This window comes from Drosophila navojoa, unplaced genomic scaffold (genome assembly GCF_054131105.1).
Source record: "Drosophila navojoa isolate 15081-1374.11 unplaced genomic scaffold, UAZ_NAV_1.0 NAV_Backbone_198, whole genome shotgun sequence".
NCBI lineage: Eukaryota > Metazoa > Arthropoda > Insecta > Diptera > Drosophilidae > Drosophila > Drosophila navojoa.
Window position 1 is genome coordinate 2,736 of NW_028301781.1, and position 9,880 is coordinate 12,615.

Consider the following 9,880-nt stretch of genomic DNA (forward strand, 5'->3'; position numbering starts at 1 on the left):
GTCTGTCCGTCCGTCCGTCTGTCCGTCTGTCCGTCTGACCGTCCGTCCGTCTGTCCGTCTGTCCGTATAAACGCAGTTCATTTCGCCGCTATTGAAGCTAGAGACTTGAAATTTGGAACACATACTCGTGTATAACTCGGATTTATAAAGTGTGGAAATTTTCCCGATCCGCCCACTAGGGGCGTGACAAATCGGAAAATGCATTTTCCGATATACCAGAAATCATGTTAGTTGAAGAGCTAGAAAGTTTAAATTTGGTATGTAGATCCGCGTTGACCCCCCAAGTCCAAAAAGCTATTATGGATATATCTACGCCCATTGGGGGCGTGGCAAATCAGATAAAACTATATCTCCTAAAGTTCTAAAGCTAGAACGTTGAAATTTCGCACGTGAGCTAATGCTATAATTCTATAATGACTGAAGAAAAAATGTTATGTCTACGCCTAATATGGGCGTGGCAAATCGGACCTGAAGATATAGTGTTTTTTCAAATTTGGCTATTTTTTAGGCACTATTGATGCTAGAGACTTGAAATTTGGTATATATACGCGAGTTGACCTCCCAAGTCCAACAAGCTATAGTGAATATATGTCCGCCCAAAGGGGGCAAACCGCAAAACTTTATATCTCCTACAGTTTAAGAGCTAGAAGCTTCAAATTTGGATAGTTGAGTTACTGGTAACCTCCTCTATCGATGCCCCAAAAATAATTGTCACGCCTCTTTTGGGGCATGGCATATCGAAAAATACCCTGTAACTTTCACATTTTTTGAGCGTAAGCATTCAAATTTCTCATTTACGTTACCGTTAGCTCTTTCTAAGAACTGGCCAAAAATGAGGTGTCTACGGCCACTAGGGGCGTGGCAATCGGTATTTGTAGTATCAAATTGCGACATTTATATGCTTGAGCTATCTATGTATGTACATGTATATACAAATAGGCTTAAAAGGCATTGATAACACGGAAGGAAACATTTTTATAAAATTTAAAAATAAAATTTAAATATTTAAAAAATATAAAAGAAGCTAAAATAACAAAATTTGCAATTTACAAAAAAAGAGTTTTCCGTGGGATTTGAACTCGCACTTAAGTCATGTTTGTCAAAAGAACAAAAACAACCACCACCTACTCTCAACAATTGAAATTAAAATGAAATCCAAAAATTAGATTCTTGTTATGAGAGTAGCGGATGGTAAATTCAAAAAACAAAGCAAAAACAAATCAGTTTCATTTCAACGCTAGAGTATGCATTTATGTGTACATACATACACACATACAAATGTGCGCGTGCATAAGAAACGCTGGAATGCTTGATGCTACATATGCGTGCAGACTTATGTACATACATATGCATGCATAAATGCGTACATACATATATGAGGGCTATTTAAGAAGAAACAAATTTAAACTTATACAATTTTTCAGTTAGAAACAAGTAAGAAAACTCTAGTCGAGAGCGCTCGACTAGATACTACCCTGAACCAAACTAATAGAAAAGCACATTTAAGTATGGTTCAAATTTCAATTTCGATGTATTTAAAAATATAAATGAAATAGAAAACTCATTTATTAATTATATAAAAATTTTGAAACAATTAAAAAAAAGAATTGAGACACGCTCTGGGTTTGAACCCGAGACCTCGTGATCAAGCGCCGCGCTTTCTACCTTGACGCCACCCTTCTGTTCTGATTTTGAATGTCAAAACTAAATAGATTCACTGCTACAGCGCCATCTACCAAATCTAAGTCAAACTAACTGCTGATGTGACTTTAAGAATGTGCAAGAACAACCAAAATAACAAAAAACGTACATATAGTGTGGTTAAAATTTCAATTTCGATATTTGAAAAATATAAAAGAAAAATTTAATCAAATGTATAAAAATTTTGAAGCAATTAAAGGAAAACTACAATACGCCCAGCAGGATTTGAACCAGAGACCTCGTGATCGAGCGCCGCGCCCTCTACCATAACGCCACTCCTCTTTTCTTATTTGCAATGTCAAAACTGAAATAGATTCACTGATGCAACGCCATCTAGCAGAACTAAACGAAACTAACTGCTGATGTGATTCTAAGAATGTGCTAGAAGATGTTTGAATGTATGTGTGCACACGTATTGGAAAACTGCTGTTGCTGCAGCACGTGCGTTTGTTAATTGGCCAAACATTTTGTTATTTTTTAACGTCGATTGACTAAACCGAATTTAATGAAACTTGCAGCATATGATCTACATATTCTATTGAATATTTGGCATTTAAAAAAAACATGTCAAATCATTCACAATTATCTATACTAGCATCTGACCTTCACTGGGGATTCTGGTGAATTTGGAGCCAGTATCCAAAATATAACAAAAACCGAAATTGTATAAAATGCATTGGAATATATTTTTAAAGTTGGAGACTATAGCTCTAAAAATGTAGGAGATATAAATTTATAACCTATTGCGCTTGGGTTGCGCTGCAGTGTTGGCAATATTATGAGAACTTATTTGTTGAATAATTGAATTTCTAGACGTACGATCGTAATGAAACTTTCAGAAAGTAATCATAATGTTGAAATGTATGTGTATACCAAAACAAAAGTTTCTAGTATTTGATATACGACTTTTACAAAGATGATGGTGAGGGGGTGGATTTAGGGGTGGGGGGAGGGGGGGTAAATTTTAACAAAAACCGAAATTGTCTAAAATAAATCTTAATATAAGTTTTAAATTTGGAGACTCTAGCTTGAAAGATGTAGAAGATATAATTTTTTAAGTGATCTTCGATAAGGTTTTTTATCGATAAAAAAGTATCGGAATGAGTTATCGTTTTTTAGTGTTAAACTCGATATGCGCGGTGTATTTACGGACATTTAAAAAAAAAGTTGAAGTCTCTAGCTCTTATATCTTCTGATATCGACGCGTTCAAACATACGGACGGACGGACGGACAGACAGACGGACAGGGCTAAATCGACTCAGCTCGTCGCCCTGATCAAGAATATATATACTTTGTGGGGTCTGCCACGCCTCCTTCTGCCTGTTACATACATTTTAACAAAACCATTCCCATTTTCAATGGGTTCAGGGTATAAAAAGAATAAAATAAGTATCTATTTTATAAAAAACGAAATGTGTATGAAAAAAGTACACAACATTGAAGGGGCATTGAACCTCCTCCGCTGTAACATAACTTGCGACGCCTCTATCACCCACGCTATCGGTAGCTAAAATACAATAAGCTAATAACAGAGCGTCATCTGACAAAACTACAATAACAGCTAGAAAATCCAGAAATCAATCGCAATTCTTAGAATGCAAACGCTTACGAATCTGCAATAGGTGTGACCGAAAGCTATTAACGAAAATTACCATACATTTGTACTCAAAAAGTGCACGATCAATAATAATAATATAATATTCGATAAAAATTACCAAAAGCTACAATATAATCAAAAAGCATAATTGTTTTGTACTAAATTTTTTTAAGCCAAATTAAATTAAATTTACAAAGGGACTGTGAATGAGTATTCCGCAGTCGGTAGCGCCCGACTGCAACGTTTTTACTTGTTATTAAGTGCTGTAGTGTGTGCTCACCAGGCAGATCGACAGACAAACCCGAGCAGCTGGACAGTTGTCAAAGTGCTGAGGCTCCGCAGGCAAGGCCTTGTAGGCAGGGCCTTGGGCGACCGAGCGGTAGTTAAGACACTTACCGAACTGGCTCAAATTGAGGTTCGTGATTTAGATGAACTAGCGAGCAAAGAGGAGATCTTGGAGGCAATTAGGGTGGAGTTGAAGGATAGCTCACTCCCCATTGAGGCTATCAAATCTCTTCTACCAGCTTTTGGTGGACAGCAAAGAGCTACGGTTGCTCTTCCAATTGGGAAAGCTAAAACTCTGCTCGAGCTGTCCAAAATCGGAATAGGATGGGTAGTATGCCGTATCCGAGCCGTGGATCAGCATAAACGCTGTTTCAAGTGCCTCGATTACGGTCATATTGCAGCCAACTGCGGAAGCGACTGTGACCTAAAAGGCGCCTGTTTCCGGTGTGGAGAGATGGGTCAAAGTGTAAAAGCATGCACCAAGCCACCGAAATGTAGCCTCTGCGCCCGGAAAGGTGAAAAGCAGACGGATCACCATCCTACCCTGAAGCTGCACGTAAAGTCAAATGTTAAGGTTTCTTCAGCTTAACTTAAATCACTGTGTTGCTGCCCAAGATCTACTTGAGCAGACAATAAGAGAAAAACGTATAGAAGAAGCCTTTCTCAGTGAGCCTCATCACTATAGGTCGGCCTGCCATAGAACATGGGCAATAGGCGCAAATGGCAAAGCTGTGTTGTGGGTATGTGGCAACTCAGCGAATGTACTTTCGGATGTTAAGTCATTCAATGGGTTCGTACGTGGCCGATATGGTAACTTATGGCTTTACAGTTGCTATCTGGCTCCCAGCATGCAGCTCAGTGAACTCGCAACGGTACTAGACGAGCTTGCCGAGGATGCTAGGGGTCGGAAGGCCATTATAGCAGGAGATTTTAACGCATGGGCTGGATACGGATCTGTAATTGACATTACTTTTGTCACTTCATCCCTCTTTCGGGAAGCAACTTGGAGCCATTGCGATAGCTATACGGGCAGCGATCATACGGCACTTCTGTTCACAATAGGCGAGGCACCTGCCAAGGGCGTCAACCTTGTGGAGAGAATCGTATCGGCTGGATACTTTTGATCCCACGGTCTTTTCAGAGGCCATTCAGTCTCTGGGCACAATTGGTAATGCTGAGACCAGAGCATGCCAAATGGTAGCCCAAATTCAGAGTGCCTGCAATAGGCACACGCAAACAGTTCACGTGACAACAGGAGCCTATGTATTGGTGGAATGCACAAAAAGGTGACATACGACGCAAATGCATCCAGTCAAGAAGAAGCTATCAACGGTCTCGCGGTAGGTGTACGTTTGCTGAGAAACAATTAGTTTACCAGGCAGCTAGAAAAGAGTTGAAGGCCATTCGGACAAGTAAGAGAGAATGCTTTTTAGAGTTGTGTGACTCAGTCGAATATGACCTTTGGGGCAGGGCATATAAGATAGTAGTTAAAAAACTATACTCAGGTAGACCGGTTTTTAATCTCCATTCATGCGACTGTGTTCGATGCTGCTGATCAGAGCTCAACGAGCACTAAAATTGTCGACAGACGAGGAAATATTAGTAGCTATCGAGGTCTTAGAACTAACACAGCTCCACGGCAGGACGGGATCTCAAATCGTGCGCTAAAGCTAGCCCTAGCCCTCGCCTTGCACCCTAGTACGTTTGTCGAATTATACAATGTTCCCTTCAAAATGGCAGAGCCTGGTATTGCTACCCAAGGCTGGCAAACCACCGGAAGGGCCATCTTCATACAGACCGATCTGCCTCTTAGACACCATACGAAAAGTTGTTTAAGAAATTGATCTGCTCTAGACTGGAGACTGCTATTGCTAGCGCCGGAGGCCTGCCATCTAATCAATTTGGTTTCCGGAAACCCCGGTCAACAACTGATGCGCTAGAAAAAGTTGTTGGCCTGGCAACTTCCGCCATCCAAGCCACCAGATAGAGGCACGGAACGAAGCAATATTGCATCCTGGATGTAAAGAATGACTTCAACACAGCTAGTTGGGATATAATACTGGATGCGCTATCACAATATAATAGCCCTAAATATCTAAAAGAGATAATAAGGAGCTACTTCAGAGGAAGAACACTGGTATACAACACGAGTAAGGGTCGCCAATCTCATACACTGTCAGCTGGAGTACCCCAAGGCTCAGTGCTGGGGCATCTCCTATGGAATATCATGTACGACGGAGTACTGCGTTTGAAACTACCAGCAGGTGCGCACACCTTTGGCTTCGCTGATAATGTAGCTGTCGTCGCCATAGGCAAGGAGCTTAAAGATACTGAGGATATGTGCAGTGCAAGTATCAATCGCATACGAAGCTGGTTGACAGGAGCTGGGCTCAAGCTGGCGGCACACAAAACCGAAGCCGTCCTAGTCAGCAGTCGCAAAAGAGTGAAAACTGCCAACATTGCGTCAAAGAGAGCACTTAGAATATGTGCATAAAAAGGAATTATGCTTAACACGCGGGTACCAAAACAGCAACGACGTCTACTTCTAATGAGCGTCAAAAGGTCCGTCATCATCTACGCTGCGCCAATATGGGCAAGCGCGATTGCAACGCCGAGCTACAGCCGGAGCATTTTCGCGATCTACAGACTGACCGCAATCAGAGTCTGCTGCGCATTCAGAACAGTCTCTGACGACACGGCGCTCGTCATAGCCAGTATGGTGCCTCTGGAGGACTTAGTTGCCGAGGCCGTGAAACGGAATGCCCCCGAACCTATACGACGCAATGATATTAGAGCGAACAGCATTGCACGATGGCAAAGAAGGTGGAACAGCTCAACTAAAGGGCGGTGGACACAGACTTTTATCGCTGAGCTTGATCCATGGATAACCCGCAAACACGGCGAAGTTAATTTTTATCTTTCACACATTCTATCGGGACATGGATGCTTTCGGAGCTACTTGAAGCGATTTGGCCACGATGAAACCGACGAATGCTCTTGGTGTGGAAGAGGTCTGATGCAGGATGCCAATCACGTCTTATTCGAATGTGGACGCTTCGAAGAGAGGTGTTATCTGGAAGAAACATTAAGACGCTCCATTTGAGTGGACAACAGCTTGGAAACTCATAAGCATCTTCACGACCGCAATCATGATGGAGCTTCGCAGAATCGAGCGAAGACGAGCTATCCCAAGCTAAGGGAGTGCAAAGTGCTTGCGAAGCAATGCTTTACAGCCGTCCCGCAAGCATCGTGCGCTATCCTTAGCCACCTGAACACACACTCATATTTTTATACCCTAAACCCTTTGAAAATGGAAAATCAGGAAATCAGGTTTTGTTAAAAGTATGTAATAGGCAGAAGGAGGCGTGGCAGACCCAACAAAGTATATATATTCTTGATCAGGGCGACAAGCTGAGTCGATTTAGCCCTGTCCGTCTGTCTGTCCGTCCGTCCGTCCGTCCGTCCGTCCGTAAGTATGAACGCGTCGATCTCAGAAGATATAAGAGCTAGAGACTTCAAATTTTTTTTCCTAGTTCCGTGTATATTACGCGAATTTTGTTTTGAGTTCTTTATTTTTGAAATTAAATAACAAGGTTTAACTTCTTCAGTTAACTCTCAGATTAGAACTGACTTTATTCAAATGCTTCTAGCCTATTCGAGCGACAGAGCATCTTTTCTATTTCACAATGTTGCTAGACATTTCTTCATAATTTTAATTTCACAATGTTGCTAACATTTCTTCATAATTTTAATTTCACAATGTTGCTAGACATTTCATCATCAGAAACATGCAACATTTAGGTATGGACTTTCTCTCTTAGTGATGACAAATCGCTTAAAATATACTTATATCGATTACTTTAGATACATATATAACTTCTCCCTCATTTAAATAAGAATTCTCCTGAATTCTGTGTTGTTATTAATTTTCTTATTAAAGGTAATATATAAGGTATTTGGTTTAATACTGGATTTGGTTTAATACCTTCTTTGGTTAAGATATGACCTAAAAATTCTGTCTCCTTCTTCATGAAGTTACATTTATCGATTTGAATCTTCAAATTCTTATCCTCTAATACTTTAAATATTTCGTTGATGGCTTGAACATGCTCTTGCAACGATGTGCGAAAAATAAGTATATCGTCCAAATATACGACACATTTTTTGTTAATAAAGTCTCTTAAGATTTCATTCATTAGTCTTTGAAAAGTGGCGGGGGCATTTTTCAACCCAAATGGCATTCTAATAAATTCATATAAGCCATGCGGCAGTTTTCTTTCTGTCTTCCTCTTTTACTAAAATTTGATGGTAGCCTTTTGCTAAATCTATTGTTGTGAAGTGCTGGGCTCTTCCGAGTTTATCAAGAATTGAATTAATATTAGGACTCGGAAATTTATCGTCGATGGTTATTTCGTTAAGTTTTCTATAATCTATTACAATGCGAAATTTTTGTTGTTTTGAATTGTCTAACTTTTTTGATATTACTAAAAGTGGGCTCGAATATCTTGAATTGCTTTTTCTAATAATTCCCTGTTCTTCCATTTCTTTTATCTGTTTTCTGACTTCTTCCTCATGCTGTGGTGGGTATCTATATAGCTTTGAATTAAGTTGTTCATCTGTAGTTGTCCTTATTTCATGTTCTATTTCGGTTGTACTAGTTAGTTTATCTCCTTCTTTAAAAAAAAGTTTACTATATCGTTTTATAATTTTCTTAACTTCAATTACCTCTTGTGTATTTAAATGATCTAATGCCAAGCTATCATATTTATCTATAATACTCTCTAATGCACAGATTTCTTCATATTGATATGGCTTATTTATTATACGGTTTTCTTTGTGATTTAATGTTAAACTGTTTTTTTTTTTCAATGTGAATAACTGCACTCAAATTGTAGAAGGTCTATACCTATAATAAAGTTATACTTCCTTCCCTTTAGTGGGGCTAACTTCCAGCGGACTCTAGCGTTGTTTGGTAAATTGAATTCTCTAGGTGCTGTTGTATGAATTTCATACTCTATTATGTCCTTACTATTAATTGTGCTATATGATATGGGTTTATTCAGCTTAATCTTTGTGTGCCCATTAATTTGGTTGTTTACTAGACTTAAACTTGCTCCTGTATCTATTAATGCTATATATCTATATTTATCGATGTTAAGTTCTAATAATGGTACGCATTCCGAGGCTGCTTCATACAAAAAACTGTATTATTAACCTCTGCCTGGTCGTAGTCATTTTTTGTTTCTTGGAAACTGTTTGTATCTTGCTTTGTTTCTATGTTTTCTTTTTCCATGGGTTCTGAATTCCTTTACCTATACTGTTTTGACTGTTGTGAAATTGTTTGCTGATTGTTTTGGTTAGGGTGACTCTGTCCTGAATTGTGTTGAGTATAATATTGTCTGTACTGACCTGAGTTGTTTCTGTAAAATTGTTGCTGATTATTGTTTTGACCACTTTGTGGTTGATAATAAGATTGCTTGTTATTGTTATAATTTTGTTGATAATATTGTTGCTGTTTGTTATAATTTTGTTGTTGGGTATTTTCGTTTTTGTAGTTATGATTTTTCTTGCTAGACTCAGCCTCAGCGTTATACCTATTGGGTTTACTTTTCTTATATTGAAATCTAATACAACTATTTTCGTATCATCATTATTTTTAGAATTTTATTTAAATTTCGTTCTTCGTATATTTTATCAAGTAAAGTGCCTTGAGTCATTTCTTTAGTTGCATTTACTACATCCTTCGCCTGTCCTTGGATTGTTTTGTTGAAGAATGTCCTAGTGGCCTCTCGTCTTAGTCCAGAGTCCTCCACTCCTTGGAGAAGGTACTCCACGCTGCTGAAGAACGAATTAATTGATATATCACCAGTTCCCGTGAACGTTGCCAAATAATTGATGTTTTGAAACAATCGTTCCTTCTGAGCCGCATTGATGTTTCCTTGAAACGTGACGTAAGCTTGATGTAGCTCCTCTAGTTCCTGCTCCTTGTTGATCAACTGCTCATATAATTGCTGCGATGACATTTGTGGGTTAGCTTGTGCCATCCTGCTTTTGTCGTAATATGCTGCTCTCTTTTCTTTTCTGGTTGCCAGCGTTGAGATGTACTTTTTTTTTTATACTCATTCACGAAGTGAATTAGTATATTCGTTTTGTGCAATGTCCGTCTTGCTGTCCGTCCGTCTGTCAGTCTGTCCGTCCGTCTGTCCGTGCACGCAGTTCATTTCGCCGCTATTGAAGCTAGAGTCTTGAAATTTGGAACACATACTCGTGGATAACTCTGATTTATAAAGTGTTAA

At 39.3% G+C, this 9,880-nt stretch overlaps 1 pseudogene; it reads right to left on the bottom strand.

The window, feature by feature from the left end:
- Positions 1-8,587: 8,587 nt before the first annotated feature.
- LOC149090442 (uncharacterized) lies at positions 8,588-9,628 on the bottom strand (annotated as a pseudogene).
- Between the last annotated feature and the right edge of the window lie 252 nt (positions 9,629-9,880).